Source organism: Anabrus simplex, chromosome 1 (assembly GCF_040414725.1).
Source record: "Anabrus simplex isolate iqAnaSimp1 chromosome 1, ASM4041472v1, whole genome shotgun sequence".
NCBI classification, from domain to species: domain Eukaryota; kingdom Metazoa; phylum Arthropoda; class Insecta; order Orthoptera; family Tettigoniidae; genus Anabrus; species Anabrus simplex.
The window spans coordinates 1,096,749,918-1,096,773,475 of record NC_090265.1 but is presented as its reverse complement, the minus strand read 5'-3'; the positions used below and the strand labels follow the sequence as shown (position 1 = coordinate 1,096,773,475).

The following is a 23,558-nucleotide window of genomic DNA, read 5'->3' as shown; positions in this document are numbered from 1 at the left end:
TGCTGAAGACGGCACACACACACCCAGCCCCCGAGCCATTGGAATTAACCAATACAGGTTAAAATCCCCTACCCAGCCGGAAATCGAACCTGGGGTCCTCTGGACCAAAGGTCAGCACACTAACCATTTAGCCATGGAGCCGGACAAGATCAGTGATAAATGTATAGTTCTTGAGGACAAGTGGATTGTGTTTGTGTAGTCTGTGTAGTTGTCAGTTCGTGCTCGTATGTATAGTTCTTAGTTCGAAGAAAAAGCGCAGAAGGATGTATAATGGATCCTCAAATTAAAAAGAAACGTTCCGTAGGTAAACTCAGGGGAAAAGAATGCAATATTATAATGAGTGTCCTGGATTATTTTTTAAAGACTATGAATATGAGCAGCGCAATCAGTGAAAAAGCTAAAGCTACAGGTTGTTCCGAAAGAACAATCTACGCTAGAAGGAAGGAACACACACATCGTGCTTTGCGAACTCTCGAAAAAAAAAGAAAAAAAAAGAGAGAGAGAGAAGAACGACAGAAAAATTAAATATGATGAAATTGTTAGAAGTGGATGCGTCGGGTGGTTCACTCTCTTTTATTTGCTAACATACCTCCGACAATGAACGTGATTTTGAGTCGCGTAAATGGAGAAGATTCTTTGCCACGATTTTCCAAAACTATGTTGTATCGCTTCTTACATGATATAGGCTTCTGTTATTTAAGACAGGGTAATAAAGCAGCTTTCACTGAAACCGATGAAATTATTAATTGGAGGCACAGATATCTCAGGGTGATAAAACGTTTGAGGGCACAAAATAAAGCTATCATTTACAGAGAAGAATCATGGGTAAATATTGGGCAGACAGTGACAAAAGAGTGGAAGGATATGACAGTGAAAAGTGCACGGCAGGCCGCTTTTGAAGGGGTGAGTTCGGGACTTAGGCCACCGAAAAGCCGAGGAACTTGATTTCCCTTAGTCTACGCGGGTAATGAACATGGTTTTGTTCCAAATGCTGAACTAAAATTTTTATGCCATAACATAAGACAATTGGGCAAATTACGTGAACGAAGTAAAGAAAAATGAAGGAGTTTTATGGAAAGCAGACGAATTACAGGACGATGTCGACGATGAAAAGTTTTTAATACGACTTTCTTCATCGTCCGGATCATCCTCAAGTTCATCTCCCGAACCCGTTTCATCCAAAGCGGGAACATCGGGCCTTGCAGAAATGTTAGAAGGTGTACGTCCAATGTCTGAGAGCAACGCCAGTGATTAAGGTATGTTGTATTTATTTTACCGTCCTACAAATATTAATTTATAAACGAATGAACTTAAAATTACAAAATTACAAATGAAAAATGTGGAACTGTGACGCCCTGTTTGAGTCACACTCGAGCGTGATGTTCACGAGTCAATTTCGCAACAGCGCGCTCCATATACGCTGTACTGCAATTTAAGGTTGGAACGCTCTATAGATACAGATAGGTCTTATGGCAACAATGGGAGAGGAAAGGTCTAGGAGTGGGAAGGAAGCAGCCGTGTCCTTAGTTAAGGAATAACCCGAGTATTTGCCTGGTGTGAAAAATGGGAAACCATGGAAAACCATCTTTAGGGCTGCTGACAGTTGGGTTTGAACCCACTATCTGCCGAATGCAAGTTCACAGCTGCACGCCCCTAACTGCATGACCAACTTGCTCTGTATATAGCTCACCTGCTTCCAGAATTAAATCCTTAATTTATCTGTCTTTGCCTTTAAATACTGTGTTAAGGTTTTAAGGTGATGAAAGTCCATACTTGAACATAATTTTGGTACGCTTTTTCTGCCTGCTTGAAACAAACGGCTTTTTCACAGAATAACATCAATAGTCCAAGTTTATTTCATTTGAGAATTTGATGGGAAAACTATGAAAAACTTGTAACCCAAAGAGAAATTCTTTCAGATGTAAATTTACTCAAACTGTGTTTCCCACTGTCCTTTATCATCACCCTACCACCTGAGATTTAGAACCCTAGTCCTAGTCCTTATAGTTAAGCACAGTGGCTAAACACTGAATACTTCAGACCTATCATAAATGCTTTTTTTTTTCTTCTGTGTTATAGAATCATGCTGGATGAAGTGCCTAGCAAGATCATTGAGTCACCACTGAGAAGGAGATCCTTTAAGAAAGTTGCTATTGTTGTGGAGAAAAATGAAATTCTTCCAGAGGTACCTTAACTATTAATATTGGACTTTCATAATTCTATGAGAAAATACTAGGAACTAGAGAGTTGTTATAGTTGTCCTTGCTGAGCCAGCAGGAAGTTTTAACATTCTCAGAGAGATAACATAAATTATAACATGAGGATATGACATTTGGGGAATTTTGAAGTAAAGAAAAACAAAAGATCATTTTACACAAACACTGTCTTTTTTGTTGGCCATCTCGAGTGTAGGACTTTATGTTGAACAAACTTTTTTTTCGGGAAGTGCAGCTAGCATCTTCAAAGTAGTTTTAGTGATCTTGTTTTTCTGAATGAATAGAATAGTAGTGGCATTTAGGTACTTCACAAGAAAATTAAACATGAGGTGAGAATTGTAATGTCTGGAACTTGTCAATCTACAGTATCACCATGTGGTTCAGGTTGGTCAGTGGTGTTCCTTGTTCCATTCTGTGCTTGTGTCAGGCTTGTCTTATGAAGGAATTGTAGAAACTACCCCCTCTTACTTTAATGGTTGTTTCCATAAGGTGTTAAAAGACCACATGCAAAAAAATGAACTGCTCCTTTCCACTGAAACATCACAGTTGGAATCCTTGATGTCACGCAAGCAATGTAGCTTGACTGGACATCCCTGCGTGAGAGCCACGTAGTGAGGGTACACTGCAATCAACTGAGCCAGCGAGACGGGAGTCTTTCGCTGCGCGTGTTTTGAAAACTATTGCTTTTGAGGGATGAAAGTGAAGAAAAAATGACTCGTAGTAATACTGGACTGAACTGGAATGTTCAGAACACAAGTCTTTTTGTCACTATGTATAGTACTGTACATTGAATAAGCACTTCATTGCCACACTATTCCTTGCATATTTTTTTATTTCCAGGTAGTATTTAACGGGCACTACAAACTTTATGCACTTCACACTGTTGTGTGTTTTGCCGCAAAGTAGGAATAATTTATCACGTTCCTGAATCTTAGAGATAACTAAAATTGAATGAAAGACTGTGATTTAAGAACAGTGTCTCTTTGGTAAGGTTCATCACTAACGTATTGACAAGCTCTAACAGTCTACTGTATAAAGATATCCATTGTTGGAAGGAGGACTTATCCTGGGGTTGGATTTTTCCAATTGTACAAGAATTTGAAGTAACTCAGATGGTTTTTCGTGGCAAAATGCCCTGAAGACTAATGTCGTGGCCACCAAATTAGGCGGTTGAGGAAAACTGCGCTGTCGTCAGATATGGGAACGGCGAAGCGACAGATGGTTGAGAGTCGCTTACCTCCGAGCACGGATTGGCAACGCTGTCTAGTTGAAGCCCATCCGCTCCAGGCCACCTTAACCCTAGTCATTCCCTGTCATGCAGCTGCTGAGCTCGCATCGTAAGTGCTGTTAAAGATGGATAGTGAATGTGTTCAGCCTGGTGTTTCTTCGGGTCTGTCATCTGAAGAGGACGAAGTAAGTGCGAGAAATGAACAAGAAACTCCTCTGAAGCGTCATCGGTTTGAGGGCTTAAGAAGAAGGATTTAGCCAGCCAGACAAAATCCGTAATATTGAATGTATTGCAATATGTGCAGAAGTTGGCTGAATCAAATATTTTGCAGACTGTGAACTTTAAGAAAAGCCAAGAATTGACTGCAACAGTGTGTAATGTTAGCCTTCGTTCAGTCCAAAGATGTGTTAATGAAGCGAAATATTCACCCAACCAAAAAATACTTTCATCTCCAAGGAAAAACTTGATGAATTAGCTCTCTCCTGGGGCCATGAGGTAGTAAGGTTGCCACCCTACAACTGCTAATACAATCCAATTGAATTGATTTGGGCTCAAGTCAAGAGAGAAGTGGCAGAGAGGAGCAAGACATTCAAAATAAAGGACGTAGAAAAACTCGCGTCAGAAGCCATCGACTGTGTGACTGCTGCAGATTGGGAAAAGTGCTTCAATTGCCCGGAAAGTCTTCAAGCAGACGATTGGGCCAAGGAAATAGTAAGGGACGAAAGAATAGAGCCATTCGTCATCAGTGTAAATGACGACTCGACAGATAGTGAGATGAGTGATGATGACAGTGACTAAGAAATCTTGTAGCTAGAAACCGATTCTTAATTAATTGTAAATTAATATAAACTTATTCTTTAAAGTAGTTATTTTTCTATATTACTCAGTCCAGTATACAGTATTCAAATATTTAAAGTTATAATGTAATAAAACTGATACAGATTAATATGTAATCCGAAAGTATTTACGGCGTCCTGCAGCCTATGCTGGCATGCACGCCCCGAACTACCTCAGCTAGCGACATTTACATGATCGCTTTTCGAGCCATTTTCCAGGCAAACTACAAGACTCACGGAAATATGTTTCAGATAAAAAATATAAGTCAGGCAATTTTTTACATTTTTTCCCGCAGGCGGAAGAAATAAAAACTTGGCCGCTTACTGAAATTTTCAATATATGATTCTACAGATTTAAATGTACTCGTTCAGGATTTTATTTTTAATAATTATTTAAAGTGGTTTATATGAAAAATAGTTATACCACTGAAATCAGCAGTCTTTTCTGAAGCTTGGCAGTCAGCCATCAGTTAAGGCCATCCAATCCAACCAGTTGCAGTCACATAAATTGTGTGTAGTTTGGCCCAAGATTTGTCAGTCTTCCAGTGCAAAGCGGCAGCTCATTTTTTGCATGGGGTTTCCCTGCAACACATACAATGAACCATCAAAATTAGAGGTATGCCTCAGTATGAAAATTTTCTATACTTACCTTGTTGGGTTCATGAGAGGAAGAGAGGATGGACGGTCAGCTTTGATGAAATCCTGCTGTTGGAGGGTGGTAATAGCGCTTATAGCCATGCATGTTATTCAGAACCAGATATGAAATATTATTGAGGAAGAGTTGCCCCTTTCTGAAATTAATCAGGGATTTATAAATTTCAGTGACTACCCCGTGTAGTCTCACATAATAGTATTCTTGTAAATTCAGTTACTACTGAACTGATTTTTTTGGCATTTGTAGTTTTCAGTATCTTTTATGCTTTTTTTAGTGGTTTTACTACATTTTGTGGTCCCAGTGTAAGCTTACTTGAATACACACAGTTTTGTATATGCTGCTAGTTGAAGATAGGTCCCTCTTGTCCTTAATGTTGCTTAGAAATATGCTGAATTAAAAAAAAAATTATATGAACTTGTTATAGTTTAGTAGTCTCCCAACATGATCCATTAGCTTTTTGATGTAGGATAGATATATTTTGTTATTTCTTGTAGATGTTTGATTTTGTGTCAATGTTTAGAGAGTCATAGTACTTGGTTTATATTATTTGTGAAGTTAGCATTGACATGTAGGGTGGAGTGATGAACATTATGCCGTGCCCAGTAGAGTTTTTGATGGCCCTTTTTTTAACTGGAGTGGTGGTCAGAGGTTTTGTGTTTATATCTGTATTGTTTATTCCTTATAAAAACGTTCTGGAAGGGTTAACATCTGTAGGATTCCTGTTCCATCGTAAACAGTGTGTTCAGATGAACTGAGTTAAGGTAACTCTGATAACGTAATAAGAAGTGGGGTGAGGGATCCTCCGACTGATCCCAACATGATGGTGCAGGGCCCCCAGAATCCAATGCCCTGTTTAGACCAGACTCTAACTGGCCCCGGATTTTACCAGCTGGGGTAGTTTCCGATGTGCGTTGTACCATCATGGTAGATTGTGTGAATCATTTCACATGAGGGTGGAACCCGTAGGTCCCACAACAATTAGAACCAGATTGGTAAGACCTGGAGCATGCTTAAACAGCCGACCCTGACCTGGATACAGACGCTAACCACAACACCGCCCACTGCGGGATCATAGCCTTCGTTGATTTCAAAAAGGCATATGATTCCATAGATCGTGGAGTGCTCATGAACGTTCTGCAGGAGTTTGGAGTGGATGAGAAATCTCTGGCCATAATTCGGCAATCTCTTACCAACACTTTTTCTCAAGTCAAATTTATGGGCGAACTCTCAAATCCATTTGAGATAAAAACGGGTTTGAGGCAAGGAGACAGCCTGTCTCCACTACTCTTTAATTGCATTTTAGAAAAAGTTATTAGGGAATGGAGGCTGAGAATGACTGAAAATGAAATGAAGAATGGGGTAAAGATAGGTTGTGGAAAAAATGCGATGATGTTGGATTGCCTTGCCTTCGCAGACGATGTCGTTCTTATTACAGACAACCGTCAAACAGCCAAGAAACAAGTCGAAGAACTACAAAATGTTGCAGTCAAAACAGGGTTAAGAATCTTTCGAGAAAACAGCATTCATGGATTCTATAAAAAAAGGCGACACGGATAGACTTGTTACATTGTATGGGGATATCCAGCGTGTGCAAAAATTTAAATACCTGGGAGAAATACTCACCCCCAATGGAGATGAAAAGGAGGGATTAAAGGAGAGGGTGAGAAGGATGGAGCTGGCATTCAGACTATGTCATGACACCTATAAGTCCAAGTCTCTCTCAATTCAGGCCAAGTTAAAACATTACTGCACAGTGGTTAGAACAGAGTGCCTTTATGGAGCAGAAACCTTGACGAGGATGGCTGACCCAGTCCTTGAAAAAAGAGAAAGAAGATTCTTGCGAAAAATCTTAGGCCCTAGAAAGTCGACGAGTGGCCCAAACACATTCCGCTTAAGATCGAATTTGGAGCTCTACAAGACAGTAGAAAGAATCACGACTGTGATGAGAAAAAGGAGACTGACGTTTTATGGACATATCAAAAGAATGAACCCTGAGAGATTGACCAACAGGATACTTCTTCTGCAGGAAAGGTGGAAAAAACAACCGGGATGGCTTACACACGTGCACAATGACTTGGCAGAAATAGGTATCAAGGAGGAGGATATAAAAGAAAGGACATCATTTAGGAAGAAGGTTGCGGGATTGAGGGATGCGTCTGAAGAGCAACATGCGAAGCCACGGAACATCTCGGTGGAAGAACGAGCAAGAAGAAGTCAAAGACTCAAGAATCTTTGGCGAGAGTGTAAAGAGAAGGGTATCAGTCTGCGTGACAGAAGGAAGATTGTGTAAACGTGGCCCACAGGTGGCCGTATCGATTAATAATAATAATAATAAGAAGAAGAAGAAGTGGGATTAATTATCTCAGAAATATGGTGTTGCTAGACATGCCATTGGTCAACATTAGTGTTGGAACTCTAAATACATTTGTCATCTACAACAGAAGCCAAAAGCATGAGATGAATATTAAAAGAATGGATTTCATCAAGAGCATAGCATGAGAAATTATCAACCCCAAAGTTCAAAGCTGGTATATGTTTCCACTATAAGCTCATTCCATATTAAGGAAACAGTATTGCTCTTATGGACCTACAAGGAATGAACACACCCCCTTTTAGACAATCATAATTCCTCATGATTAAAGAATATCATAATGCATTTTATATTGTATTATGAAAAAAAGAAAATGAGTGGGGCATGTTTTTGTCCATGAGTTATTAAAATATCTACTGTAGCTTTTCTGTTTCAGAAATACATTCACAGGAAGGAAGCACAATGGCGGCAACGGCCATCTGTTTATTTGTGTGTTCTAATATTTGTGTACTGTACAACAGTTGTTACTGAAGATCAATCAGTCACTACTGATCTGCATTTAGGGCCATCATCCAAGTGGCAGATTCCCTACCTGTTGTTTTCCTAGCATTTTCTTAAATCGCAAAGAAATTGGAAATTTATTGAACATCTCCCTTGGTAAATTATTCCAATCCCTAACTCCCCTTCCTATAAACGAAAAATTTGCCCCAATTTGTCCTCTTTAATTCCAGCTTTATCTTCATATTGTGATCTTTCCTACTTTTAAAGACACCACGCCTACATATTCGTCTACTCATTCCACGCCATCTCTCCACTGACAGCTCGAAACATACCACTTATCACAAAGTTTATACAAGGAGTAATTTTAATACCACCTATTCAATACAATTTATTCCACTATAGTGTGGTTAAATACACATGGAAATTACCAGAAATTTGAAGGGTACATGTTTCGCCCACTTTTATTGGGCATCATCAGCCTTAATCAATCTTAAAACATACATGGTCTAAGGCGTAATACAATTTATTCCACTATAGTGTGGTTAAATACACCTGGAAATTACCAGAAATTTGAAGGGTACATGTTTCGTCCACTATTTATTGGGCATCATCAGCCTCAATCAATCTTAAAACATACATGGTCTAAGGCGTCATGATAACTTACGTAAAACGTATTGATTAATATTTACAAGTGTTAATACTGTGGATGCAATATGTTTACAGTACAAAAATATTGAATAAAACAGAACTTATACAAAAATCACTTTGAAAAATTGAAATGTTCGTCTAAAAGTAATTGTCACACATTGTTTTTAAAAAATAATCCATATCTGACACTGAAATGGATCTTTTTGATGATAAACCTGAACAATATATATTACATTAGGAAAACAGAATATAAAAAATAAAGCGTTCACAGGATAAGAAGACGACGGTTAAAAGATACAGTATATGCTCATGTTTGAGGTCAATATTTAAAATAAGGATGGAAATATGTAGTTTAATTGGAGGCGGTATAGTTTAAGACGTCTTGGAAAGTTGGATAAAAATCGTGGTGTGTCGTGAAGTGCTAAAAAAACATCGAAGAATTTGCCGTAAAACGCTGCTAAAATATCAAATGAAAGAAGGTAGGCTGGACGACAATTTCGTGTAGCCAGAAAATGCCTCCTGTGGACGTGGATGTCCGCAGTAAACAATGTTGTCAATTTATTCTCAAGATGGAGGCCTAATGTATGTCCTAATGTATCTGCAGCGTTAGTCTGTTTAAACATGTACCCTTCAAATTTCTGCTAATTTCCATGTGTATTTAACCACACTATAGTGGAATAAATTGTATTGAATAGGTGGTATTAAAATTACTCCTTGTATAAACTTTGTGATTAGCAATTTTTCAATACGGAATAATGACGAGAATAATGGTTTGTAACATACCACTTAGTCGAGCAGCTCGTCTCCCTTCTCCCAAGTCTTCCCAGCCCAAACTTTGCAACATTTTTGGAACGCTACTCTTTTGTCGCATTCACTACCTTTCTTTGTATTTTTTTCCAGTTCTTGAATCAAGTAATCCTGGTGAGGGTCCCATACACTGGAACCATACTCTAGTTGGGGACTTAACCAGAGACATATGTGCCCTCTCCTTTACATCCTTACTACAACCCCTAAATACCCTCATAACCATGTGCAAAGATCTATACCCTTTATTAACAATCATATTTATGTGATCACCCCAGTGAAGATCTTTCTTTATGTTAATACGTAGACATTTACAATGACCCCCTAAAGGATCTTTCACCCTCCCCATCATGCAGTAATTAAAAACGAGAGGACTTTTCCTATTTGTAAAAACTCACAACCTGACTTTTAACCCTGTTTATCACCATACCATTGCCTACTGTCCATCTCACAACATTATCAAGGTCATTTTGCAGTTGCTCACTATCTTGTAACTTATTTATTACTCTGTATGCCTATAGAAGAAAATCATCTGCAAACAGCCTTATCTCTGATTCCACTTCTTTACACATATTATTGATATATATATATAAGAAAACTTAAAGGTCCAGTAATACTGCCTTGAGGAATTCCCTCTTAATTATTACAGGGACAGATAAAGCTTCACCTACTCTAATTCTCTAAGTTCTGTTTTCTAGAAATATAGCCACCCATTCACTCTTTTTTTCTAGTCCAATTGTACTCATTTTTGCCAGTAGTTTCCCATGATCTGCCCTATCAAATGCCTTAGATAGGTCAATCTCATTATACAATCCATTTCACTTCCTGAATCCACGATATCTGCTGTATGTTGCTGGAATCCTACAAGTTGAGCTTCAGTGGAATAACCTTTCCTAAACACAAACTGCCTTCTGTCAAACCACTTATTAATTTCAAAAACATATCTAATATAATCAGAAAGAATGCTTTCCCAAAGCTTACATGCAATGCATGTCAAACTGACTGGCCTGTAATTTTCAGCTTTACGTCTATTTTGATGCTATGGTATGCAGCGATACATCACAGCAGGTCTTGTACTGATCCAGAAATTGGCTATGATTTTTATCTGTGCTTGGTTTTGTTATTTAGCTTTTGTTTCTCAAGCACATTTTTTGCCACAGTTTTGTATGTGCAGTAGTTTACCCATATTGCTGTAAAAACATAAATAAGGCCCCCCCTCCATTTACAACCCCTGTACCTTAGGTTTTTAAAATGCAGCCTAGTTTCTTCCTTCTTTTGTTTTGAACTTAAGTACAGAGTTTCACCAATATATATGCCACGGTTTTCCTGTGATGCTCTTGAGTAGAGCCGTTAATTATGGCAACACTTTTGTCATAAGAGCCATACTGTTTTCTTAACATGGAATGACCTTATAATACCGACAAGGATAAGACCACCTCTCTGATTCTCCCTGAGATTGTAGAGGTAGTACGGGTTGAAGATCACCACAGATTTAGAGGAACATGTTAAATGTTTGGGCTGACTCATGATAAAGGTACCGGAAGATGGTGTTCTAAATGCTGTACATTTGTTTTAAGCATTTGAAAGGTCTAGGGTGGTTCTATTGAGTACATGACAATGTAATCATCATGTATGTTGATGTCAGAAATTTGACTAGCATTGTTGTGCTGTATTTCTGATATATCATTAGTTTTGAGTAGATTATTAGAAATTGTTACAATGGTAAAAGTAGTTCATGCTGGAAATAGATGATAAATAGTCCAAATTAAAAATTAAGTTTAAAATGTACGGTTTTTATTAAATATCTGCAGTAGCCTATTTACACATAAAATGCTGTAAGTAATGCTTTCCCTTCAATTGCTTTGGAAATGTGCAATAAATGATAAATGATGTTATGTGTGAAAATTGTATCCATAAAGATATTTCTTTACAGTCTACCACGAAAACTAGGGATATCATGCATCTCCAGTGTGACCATTTGTGTGTATGAACCTGCTCCAGTGTTAAGGTAGCTTGTTATGGTGGCATCTCTCTCTGATTAAACTGGTAACTCAAATAGAACAGGATACCATATCTAATCTTTCAACCTACTGTAGTGTAGGAGATTTTATTCCAATAATCCACTGCCTCTACTTTGCTATTGTTGTCATCAAAATTATTGTTCATTAGCTACAATGTACTGTATGTGTTGGCAGTTGCTTAGTTATTGTCGTTTCTCTCTTGCAACATGAATGGCAGGGTAAGGATTTCATTCCTTTTTTCTGGGAGGAATTGAAATTGATATTTAATAATTACATAATATACTTAAAGCAAATATCAATGAAGAATGTATTGAGCTTTATTTTAATCTGAAAATCTGAATTGGTGACATTAATTTTTTCAATATCAATGGTCTCAGTGCAGATCAATTTTTCAGATTGTTCTTTCTTTTTTTTCATTTCATTTTCATTGCTAGTAATTTAGAACAAAATTTGTTTTAATGCTATCTCTAATGATTGCCGTTATTAATCCTTAACTATTCAGGTCCAGTCTTTCAAATTGCACTAATTCTCCTTTACTCCCAAAATATTTCCCTTAGTTAATATAATTTAATGCAGCCAATGGCCATGGGAAATATGGACTTGCCCGGCCATGTAATCATTCAGTCCTAGAATTCGAATAAATTGGTAGTTGTAATTGAACAGTCACCTAGGTTGTTGCAATATACAGTATAACTAGTTGAACATTTGTGTACATCTACAGACTGGACTTGGGTGATATAAAGTGCTGGCACTTTTCAAGAAAGATTGCGTATTTCAGATAATCATTTCTAGTTTGTTTATAGCATTACACATTTCAGTTAGCCCTAAAGGACATCTATCTATCTATATATGTGTAAAATTAGAGTTTTGTCTGTACATTGCTCAGAATTTAAAAGGGATGGTATTTCTGTATCAGTCGTGTCCACAGTAACAAGGAAATGCACTTTTTAATTTTCCGTAATTTCTGTCTGTCTGTATACGCATCACGAGAAAACGGCTGAAGCGAATTTAACCCTAGAATCATAAAGTCCCTCCAGTGAAATACGAATCATAAACTTTCGTCTGTCGGACTACCAAAAAGAAAAGCACTCTAACCCTCGAAGTGCTATCGTCTCACTATGAGACGATTCGGATCCCAGCTGAAGTGCTATCATCTCGCAGTAAAATCTATATAACTCCTAAAATCGGTATAACAATCAGTTATAGGAATATTCTCGCTGCGAAATTAAATTCTTACGAATCGTCTCACTGCGAGACGATAGCACTTCAGCTGGGATCCGAATCGTCTCATAGTGAGATGATAGGACTTCGAGGGTTAATAAACATAAACCCAACATTTTACACAAAGTACAGAATATTATACTTAAAACTACCACAGTTAGTGATGACAATACACTTTGGTCAGTTTTTCCTCAATAGGCACATTCAATGCACTGTTTTGCCTGGTGATCAAGACAAATGTGCCTTTGGCATGTCGTACAAAAGAATCAGGTCATTCTTCTTTTCTTTGATGGACAAAATGCACAAATTTTTCTTCCTTCAGCAGTACCTGATTGAGGCTCTTCAGGAATGCCACCTTTTCCAAGAATTCCAGCGATGGTCCTCTTCAGGCTGCGCCTCAAAGTTGGTGTCTGAAGTCTCTCTTGCAGCTTTGGAGCCATTAGTATTTCGGATATATCCTTTGTAAACTCTTGCCTTGAAAGTGGCATTTGGCCTTTTTGAACCATCTTATGCACATAAATAATGTATCCATTGACAAGTGATGTATTAATCATACTATAAAAGGTACACATTGGCCATCTTCTCTTTTTTCTTGACATCAATGTTGACATTTCATCGAAAGTGTCCACAGGACCTTTAGTCCCATTGTAGTCTTCCGCCATATCTGGTTTCCCACTGGCTGCTATTGTTCCTACATCATGGCATGTAGAAAGGAGGATTACATTCTTGTTTGGTTTTCCTTTATAGGATACCATTGTTTTTATACCATCATAACAAAACATGGAGGACCCAAGCTTTCTTCCTTTGACTATTTTCATCTCGGGTGGTATCTGTGGCTTGTCTTTTCTCATTGTTCCAATGATTGTCAGGTTATGGTCGCAATGCAGAGAATCAGCCAGACGAATTGAGGTGAACCAATTGTCGATCGTAATATTTCTGTTTGATCCACGTATTGGCTGGGTAATTTCATTCACAAAATACATGGCCAAAGGGAGGTTTGTTGGATTAGTACCTTTACCAAGGTATGGGATCGCATTGAGCATGTACTTCTTTTTAACATCACATAACAAAATTATTTTTGTCCCATATTTTTTGGGCATATACGTGCGAAATGGACAGTGGCCTCGAAATGCGATCAGCTGTTCATCGGCTGCAAGAAACCTCCTGGGATATAGTTACGAGTGCAGGCTGAAACAAACTGATCCCAAAGCTCACGTATAGGTGCAAACTTATCATGTTCACGACGCAAAGGTCTGGTTGTCTTGTCGTCAAATCTAAGACTGTTTATAAGAAAGTCAAAACGGTCTTTTGACATACAAGATACATAGCGTGATCCACTTAAACTAGAGTCAAATAATTCTTTAGAGTTCAGATGGTTACTTTTCTGAGCAGCTGACAGTACTAACAGACCCATGAGAGATTTCATTTCTACTAAATTAGTTGTGCAATTGGTTGATGTTATATTTAGGTATTTTTTTAAAATTTTTATCAGTGATTTCAGTATTGGTGTGAGTAACTATTTGGTTTAGCATATCATCAGAAAAAATAAAATGAAAGCATCTATTGGACTTTCCACTTTTGCTCCATCATTTACTGGCCTTTGTCTTGTATAAATAATATTTCGAGCTGGTGTTCGGTTTCCAGCCCTTTGTAACTTTTTTGCGGACCACTTATGATCGTCTCGTCCTCTGAGAATCGTTTTCCTTGGAACAATTATACTTGGGTGGCTACTGTTGTTTCGATCATTATCGTTATCACTGTCAGATTCCGAATGTTGATTACTATTACTTGCCTGATCTGCGCCCTGAGATGAAGTTCGAAGTTCTTCATTTGCCCATTGGTCGTTTTCATCTTCTGAGCTGTTGAGCAATGAGGTAGGGTCGGCATCACTGTCTGACCAATGCAATGATTCTTCTACAACATCTTCAACTACATTTACATCACTTTCATTACCACTAATGTCTCCTGAAGAGAGTGGTTCTCTGTCTAATTCAGAAAGAACTGCCATTATCAATTCATCATCGTGCGCTAGATTTTCCATTTCAGTTTCTTATTAAGCTTATGTATTACGTACAAAAAACATTACTGTAATAAACCAAATATTCACACTATTTACAGCTATGTGCAGATCATGAACACTTTCACAAATCATAAACTTTTGTTTCTCAGACGACGTTCATATCATAGCGAACAAACAACTGGCTCTTTATGCTTGAAACCAAGTTTAGCACTGATTGTTGATAGCTGGGGAAGAATAGATGGAGGGGGAAGGCACAGTTCGTTAGCGTCTGGAAATTCCCGTGGAAATTACAGGGGTGTGTCTAGTCTCGGAGGCAAAAGTTTATGATTCTAGGGTTGATGAAAATCGGTGTGCAAAGTCGGGGAATAACTCGCTACAATTTAGGCCATAAATAATTCTATTCAGGCTGAGGAAAATGGTAGTTTAGGAGAAGGCATAACATTTAGTTCTGAAATATTGATGTTATTAGTGGTACTATCTTAATGAAAATAGGTATACAAATTCTGGAATAAGTCACTATAATCTAGGCCATAAATTTTATTCACGCTGAGTGAAATGGTATTTTAGGGGAAGACCTAAAATTTAATTCTCAAACATTTGTGTTATTAGTGGTCGTATCGATATAAATACTAAATAACTAAAGTTATATAGTGTTAAATTCCCGATCATTTGTATTTTTATTACCAATTCAGCACCGAGTCACAAGAAAATGGGTAAACAGAATTAAATTAAAATCGATCTGTAAAGTCAGAGAATAAGACACTACAGTCTACGCTATAAATAATTTTAAAAGACGCCCTAATATCACAAAGTCGAAAGAAAACTTAATGTGAAGGCCTACAATATAGAAAGCTCATAAAATTGATCAACAATAACATTGACCATTCTTTGTTGTCATGTGCTTTGTGTCTTCTTTTGCCACTCATCTCCGATAGATAGGATTACTGCTGCGTACAGAGTTTTTTTTTAATTTACCTTACGTTGCATCGACACAGATAGGTCTTAATGGCGACGATGGGATAGGAAAGGGCTAGGATTGTGAAGGAAGCGGGCTTGGCCTTAATTAATGTAGAACCAAAGCATGTGTCTAGTATGAAAATGGGAAACCACGGAATACCATCTTCAGGGCTGCCGATAGTCGGGTTCGAATCCATTATTTCCTGGATGCAAGCTCTTAGCTGTGCGCCCCTAACCATACGGCCAAGTCGTCTGGTCGTTTTTTTATAACAGCCTGCCTGAATATTGGCGGGAAGTAGCTGGGAGTTAGAAAACTTTCTTCTTTAGCATACCATTCCTCTGGTTCATACATTTTCTTATACTACTGGTACGTAACACAGTGTATCATCAAAGCATTTAAGGTATTCAATTCCTACTCTGAGGCACTGATTGGAATGAGCGGAGTGCATATTTAAGGGAATAAAGGCAGAGGAGTATTTACAGCTGTCTGTGGCCTCGTCATTCCAGCTCTGGAACTTTGGACTGTTAGATCGGCACTGTAGTACTGTTCGTTAAAAGTGAGAAAATGTGCAGTTTTTCATTTGATCGAGTATTTTATATGAAAAACATTACTTTTAATCGCTACTTTCCTACTGACGTTTTTGTAATGACCTATGTTGGCTTCAGTTAGGAAAACCACAAAGTGTCTTTCTGAAAATCCCGTAACGAAGCACGGGTACATCAGTTAGTAATTATATAAGACACGCTGATATCGCCGAGTCGAAAGAAAAATAATGTGAGGGGCTACAATATAGAAAGCTCATAAAATTGATCAACAGTAACATGACATTGACCATTGTTTGTTGTGATGTGCTTTGTGTCTTCTGTTGCCACTTATCTCCGATAGATAGGATTACTGTTGCGTACTGAGTATTTTTTTCTTTGCTTTACGTCGCACCGACACAGACAAGTCTTACGGCGATGATGGGATAGGAAAGGGCTAGGAGTGTGAAGGAAGCGGCCTTGGCCATAATTAAGGTAGAGCCACTGCATTTGCCTAGTGTGAAAATGGGAAACCACGGAATGCCATGTTCCTGGCTGCCGACAGCGGGGTTTGAATTCACTCTCTCCCGGATGCAAACTCACAGCTGCGCGCCCCTAACCACACGGCCAACTCGCCCAGTCATGTAGAGTGTAACAGCCTGCTTGAATAATGGTGGGAAGTAGGTGGGGAGTTAGAAAACTTTCTTCTTTAGCATGCCATTCCTTTGGTTTATAAATTTTCTGATACTACTGGTACGTTACACACTGGTTCATCATAGCATGCAAACTATTTAATCCCTACTCTGAGGCACTGATTGGAATGAGCGGTGTGCATATTTAACAAAATAATGGCAGAGGAGTGTTCACGGCTGTCTGCGGCCTGAGTCATTCCAGCTCTGGAACTTTGGACTATTAGATTGGCACCGTAGTACTGTTCTTTAAAAGTGAGAAAATGTGCAGTTTTTCATTTGATCAAGTATTTTATATGATAACATTGCTTTTATCGCTACATTCCTGCTGACATTCTTGTAGTGACCTATGTTGATTTCGGTTAGGTAAACCATAAAGTCTGTCTTTCTGAGAATGTAGCAAAGCACGAGTACATCAGCTAGTTTCTAATACAATACAAATGCATAGTATACAGTATTTGCACAAGTGCATGTATTTCCAGATTTTGTAATTGATTTTTTGTGGTGTTATATACTAACCCTTGTGCCACTAAATTGTAATAGTTTGTACTGGTCGATTAATTTGTGAAAATATATAAATGACCTTTTCCAAATTTTAATGATTAATTTTAATAGAGATCTCCCTGATTAGGGCTAGGAAAACAACAGATACGGAATCTGCCATTTGGGCGACTGTCCTAAATGCAGATCAGCAGTGGTTGGTTGGTTGACTGACTGACTGACTGACTGACTGACTGACTGACCGACCGACTGAAAGTTAATGCCGCTATTTTGACAGCCGGTTAGTTAATTTTTACCCTTAATTTGTGAGGTACCGGGCGAGTTGGCCGTGCGCGTAGAGGCGCGCGGTTGTGAGCTTGCATCCGGGAGATAGTAGGTTCGAATCCCACTATCGGCAGCCCTGAAGATGGTTTTCCGTGGTTTCCCATTTTCACACCAGGCAAATGCTGGGGCTGTACCTTAATTAAGGCCACGGCCGCTTCCTTCCAACTCCTAGGCCTTTCCTATCCCATCGTCGCCATAAGACCTATCTGTGTCGGTGCGACGTAAAGCCCCTAGCAAAAAAAAAAAATTGTGAGGTGGTGTTTCTGGAACATACATTGTGAGGTGACTTCTTGGACAACAGTAATGTATCTTACCCATAGCCACACAAAATTGCTGTCATTGGTATTTCTATTGATCTAACACCAGTTAACAAAAAAAAAATTTTTTCTGAAATCAAAGAATATGCCTATTATGCTCATAGTCACTCTAAATAAACTGGAATTTTTTTCCTGATCATCAGTTTTAAATCATTTTAAAATTTAAAAAATATAACTTTACAAAATATAATTATTATTTATGGAAAAGCGCATGAATGTGCATAATATAATATCTGTTTTGTTCCTTCCTGTATTCTTGGAGAGATTTTGTACACTACTGGCATTTGGTGAAGTGATAAGTCTCACACAATTTCCCACAGAGCTTGCACAATGCATCTTGCATCTTCTTGATGAAAGTATAACTTCTCGCAGAACTTATAGTGAAACCGGTTTGTTGGCAGCTGTGTGATAGCATGCCGTAGTTCCTGGTTTGTTCCCGACCAACGTGTGTCCATCTTGGCATCTGTAGTATAGACATCCTCATTTATTTCTGCTCTTTTATTCTTTCTCCATGTTAAATGCTTCTTTATGTGGTGTTTGGTAGACAGTAGCAAAGTAGTTCTTTTGTCCTCGATGAAAAATGTTTCTAGTGCCAATTCATAGACCAATCTTGTTTGTGTCATTTTGGATACTCTTAGGGTTTAAAAAAAAAAAAAAAAAAAAAAAAACGGAAATCTTTCCTTTATCAGTTCTATAGCGATAGGCTGATTTTTAAATATTCCTTTGTTATCTCAAATCTGTAAGTAACAGATGGCATTATTTTTGCTTGAATAGTTCCACAGCCGTTATGAGGTCTGTAATATCATACATAGCTTTTATTACTGCTGTGGTTCATTCGCAGACATGAATTCTGAATGTTTTTCCTTTTGTGAGGTTATCCCTAAATATGTATATCAATTTTTATTTATTTTTTATTTATTTTTTTTTTTTTTTTTTTTTTTTTTTTTTTTTTTTTTTTTTTTTTTTTTTGCTACTTTTAATCCTGTCTTCTGCAGCCATTCTTCCACCTTTTCTGAATGACGTTTGTACTGTTTTTTTCTGTGTTGATTTTGTTTTTCATGTGCCCAGTTTTGTAGATTATCCACTGATGCTTGAAGGTCTTCCTTGTTTTTGGAGCACAGTACCCTATTTTCTGCGTATAGGAGCAGTGTCATGTCCAGACCGTTAATGATTCTTTAAACATCTGCTGTTCCTATGTTGAAAAGTGTTTGTGGTCGTTGGGGTGAGGGTGATAGAATAACACCCACAGAATCCCCTGCCTGTAGTAAGAATTGAATAACAGGGGCCCCAAGGGCTCTTAACTTGGGAGCGTGGGTTGGTGACCACAGGACTCTCAGCTGAATCCTGACATTGCTTCCACTTAGTTGTGCCAGGCTCCTCTCTTTCATCTATCCTATCCGACCTTCTTGCACAACACTTGTTCTTTTCCGATCCTGACGGTATTAGAGCACTCGAGGCCTAGGGAGTGTTTAATTTCCACTCCCTTCGTGGCCTTTGCCTTTCTTTGGCCAATACCTTCATTTTTTGAAGTGTCAGATCCCTTCCATGTTTACTGCCATCTGTTAAGTGTTTCGAGTACTGTGTGTGCCAATAAGACTGTATCTTTGACTGTTTTAATATATTAAATTCTGCTCGCAGGCAACCTGTTACATGATTATGTGAATTTTATCATATTTATAGAAATATTAAACACCATATAAACTTCTAAGTAAAGAAATGTGATTATTACCACTAACGTGATTACCATCTTGGATAATCAGCAGTAATAAAACGTGCTAAAATAGATGGATATCTAAATGCAATCTAAAAATAGACTACTGTTTATTTTTAGATTGGAAGAAAAATGTGGAATAGAAAGGCCAACAAATTTAAAATAATAAAAGAAGTGTATTTGCGTAAGAATTTACTGGCTTCCTGTACTCAACACCTAGCATCCTTGCCGCAATTCTACATTACTCTGCTTCACCATTATCTGACCCTATCATATTGTTTGTGAATAATATAATCACTAAGCAAGCTGGCTGCATTGTTGGGGCCATGTGCGCTGTTAGCTTGTGTTCGGGAAATGGATTCAAACTCTGCCGTTGACCACCCTGAAGATTATTTTCTGTGGTTTCCTATTTTCACACCAGACAAATGCTGGGACTGTACTTTAAAGGTGTGGTCGCTTCCTTCCTAATCCTGGCACTGTATTATTCCCTCGTCTGAGTCCGTACAACATAAAATCAGTAGCAAAAGGATAATATAATCTATTCTAAATATGTATTACCATAATATTATAGCCCTGAAGATAACCACTTGGCATCAACTACTGGGCATAGCTTACAGCAGCATGTTATTAACATACTTCTCCATTCTACAGCTCCATAATTTGGAGGTCAGTCAATCAATCAATGTCACCACTTATCCGCATTTTAGGCTGTCACCCAAGTGACAGATTTCCTATCAGTTGTTTACCTAGTCTTTTCTTAAATGCTTAAATGATATCAAAGAAGTTGGAAATTTATCAAACATCTCCCTTGGTCTGCTCTTGTTCTTTTACGACCCCGATAGTATTAGGTTTCCAAGGCCTGGGTAGTCTTTCATTTCCACGCCTCTTTCTTTGGCCCTTCAATTTTTCTCTCTGCTTAATGTTAATAGAGTATGGTTGCCTTGTTGTACTTCCTCTCGAAACAATAATCACTACCACCCCTTCCTATAAACGAGTGTTTGTCCCCAATTTTTTCTCTTTAATTTCAACTTTATGTTCATCTGTGTTTTTATATTTTTTTATAGGAGCATGATTTGTATTTCTTTCCATACTTTGTCATTTTATTTTTTCAGAATGATGATGAAGCAGAACGGCTGCAGCGTCGTCGTCAGAGTGACACGTTTGGATCTCTCAAGGATAAACATGTTGTTTTGGGTGGCATTGCTGATTTTTCGGCTTCTGAATTGGTTGCTCATTATGCTAGTTGTATCAAGCTGTCAGCTGAAAATGTAAGTTTGTATGTTTTCCTCCATTTTGTAGGAGTAAATATTAGTCGTCGTCAGAGTGACACGTTTGGATCTCTCAAGGATAAACATGTTGTTTTGGGTGGCATTGCTGATTTTTCGGCTTCTGAATTGGTTGCTCATTATGCTAGTTGTATCAAGCTGTCAGCTGAAAATGTAAGTTTGTATGTTTTCCTCCATTTTGTAGGAGTAAATATTAGTCTTTTAGCCCACTCTTGAATGTCTATAGAGTTCAAAAAGTAGTCACTAATACAATAATTGGTACCTCATTTGGATTTTTAGCATTAGTTGTTGGAAGATGCCTGTAACTGGTTTCGTTTATAATCCCTTCTAATTTTATGTATTTTCTGGTGTTTCTTCCTTGAGCTGCACAGTAGTATTCTATTTCTACTATGTACTGTAACAAGTATGTGCTTCCCTCTTGTTGACCGATGTAGAAATTATTATTTTGAATAGTTGCCTTCTCCCGCCTCCATACAGTGCATGTGCTCTTACCCTGTTGTGACTTGTGCTACTCTGAACAGATTTTTACATTATTTTAACTGCTGATAATACATCTAATGAGTATGTTACTTGCATGTATATTTTGCAGTTACACTAGACAGGTGCAATGAGTATTGAGTTATTGAAACAATAATTTCTTTTCATAATAGAGACTACACATAGAAGTGGTATTATTTCAATAATAATATGTTTCTTGGGACAGTGCATGCTTCACAAACTATATAGCTTTATTGTGATCATAAAATGACTTGCAGGCTTTCATTCATACAGCAGCATAGTTTATACTAGATTCAGAAGGTGAAGATTGCAGAGGATCATGGGTTCATGATAGACATTCCAGAGTAAAATGTCTCCTCTGGCAGTTGATTACAATGCGCACATGGGGTGTGTTGACAAATTAGGCATGCTCGAAGCTCACTAGGAAGTGGATAAGAAAAGTAAACATCGGTATATGCAAATTTTCTGGCATTTTTTAATGTGGCCATTGTAAATACTTTCATCATATTTCATGAGAGAAGTGAAGGTAAATCAATGGACCTCAAGAGCTTCCAGTTGTGTCTATGTGGTTGATTGATTGCTTCCAATAAAGACTCCTGAAGAAACAACTAAGATGAAACAAAGAATCAACAAGTTAAAATCCAAAGTGGCCCAGGACAACTCGAGGTCACCAGCAATCTACATGTGCCTGTGAGGGGTACATGGAAGTGAGGTGCCAACTGCAGTTCAACAACCTAACGACAGCGCTTCTGGTGGTTGTGTCGAGCATGTGGTGTTGCCTTGTGTCAGAGAGATTTAAAAAAAAAAATTGTTTCGATGAGCTTCATAAAAACTGAACAGTCTTGAAAAAGGAAACCATATGTAAAAATACTTTGAACTGAGTTAGTCAAACAGGTCTTGATTCCTTAGTGGTTCATTCGTAATCTGTTTTCCCTCCAGGGTCGGTTTTTCCCTCTGACTCAGCGAGGGATCCCACCTCTACCGCCTCAAGGGCAGTCTCCTGGAGCTTCAGACTCTGGGTCTGGGGATACAACTGGGGAGGATGACCAGTACCTCACCCAGGCGGCCTCACCTGCTATACTGAGCGGTGGCCTTGTGTGGGGATGGGAAGTTGGGAAGGGATAGACAAGGAAGAGGGAAGGAAGCGGCCGTGGCCTTAAGTTAGGTACCATCCCGGCATTTGCCCAGAGGAGAAGTGGGAAACCACGGAAAACCACTTCCAGGGATGGCTGTGGAGGGAATCGAACCCCCCTCTACTCAGTTGACCTCCCGAGGCTGAGTGGACCCCGTTCCAGCCCTCGAACCACTTTTCAAATTTTTGTGACAGAGCCGGGAATTGAACCCGGGCCTCTGGGGGTGGCAGCTAATCGCACTAACAACTACACCACAGAGGCGGACTCCATAGTGGTATTGGGAGATTACCACATTATTTTTGTAGGTAAACAAGGCTGCATTTTAATTTTTTTTCTTTTTTTTTCACAAAAACTGCAATTTTTGGTATATAGTCTGTCTATCCAACCTGTGTTTAAAAAAAAAATTTTAATCTCAAAATGATTTTGATATATTTGTACATCAAAGGGTTAAATTAACATGTGCATTAAAAATAATGACAACTTTAAAAAAAGGGGAAAATGTTTATCAAGAAGGATGAATTGAAATCTAGACAATACCGTATTTCACGGCATAATCGTCGCCACCGCGTAATCGTCGCATCCTTTATTTTCAATACAAAAATCGGACTTTAAACCTTTAATTACATAATCGTCGCACGTCCAAATTTTGTTCACTAATCTGGTTAAAAGGTAAATGGAACTGCAACGCAAGTTGCACATAAATGCGCAATTTAAATACGTGTATGGTTTATGGGCAATTTGGCAACACAGTCACGTTTGCGACATGTTGCACAACGTATAAATAAATAATACTGGTATATGTACGACGCATGGCTTACCGGTAGACCATCGGCAGTTTGACAACGTGGTCGCGAGACAGTGTACTATTTATTCACCACCTACATATTATGAGTTCCCATTTGAAATACGTAAGGCTGTAAGTTATCGCTTATCGGCAACGTCGCCAGGAAATACCGGCTAGGTAGGTTGAATGGACCTCGAACCAGCCCTCAGATACAGGTAAAATTCCCTGACCCGGCCGTGAATTGAACCCGAAGCCTCCGTGTAAGAGGCAAGCACGCTACCCCTACACCATGGGGCCGGCTCCTGTGTTATTGCGCACGAAGTGAAATCCAAGACGATAACGCAGATTTCCACGGAATTATTCAGCCGAATTATT

General features: G+C 38.4%; 1 protein-coding gene and 1 long non-coding RNA gene across 2 annotated transcripts in view; both read left to right on the top strand.

The window, feature by feature from the left end:
- Window positions 1-20,717, top strand: part of LOC137501357 (uncharacterized) — a 29,855-nt gene extending 9,138 nt beyond the window's left edge. Inside the window, exons 2-3 of the long non-coding RNA XR_011018508.1 lie at window positions 2,080-2,185; window positions 20,595-20,717. This is a non-coding gene — a long non-coding RNA (uncharacterized lncRNA). The remainder of the gene's footprint in view (window positions 1-2,079; window positions 2,186-20,594) is intronic.
- Window positions 20,718-20,799: 82 nt separating this feature from the next.
- The window catches only part of LOC136876476 (condensin complex subunit 2), a 184,202-nt gene continuing 181,443 nt past the window's right edge, over window positions 20,800-23,558 (top strand). Inside the window, exon 1 of the mRNA XM_067150472.2 lies at window positions 20,800-20,921. The gene's annotated coding sequence lies outside the window, so the exon portion shown is untranslated. The remainder of the gene's footprint in view (window positions 20,922-23,558) is intronic.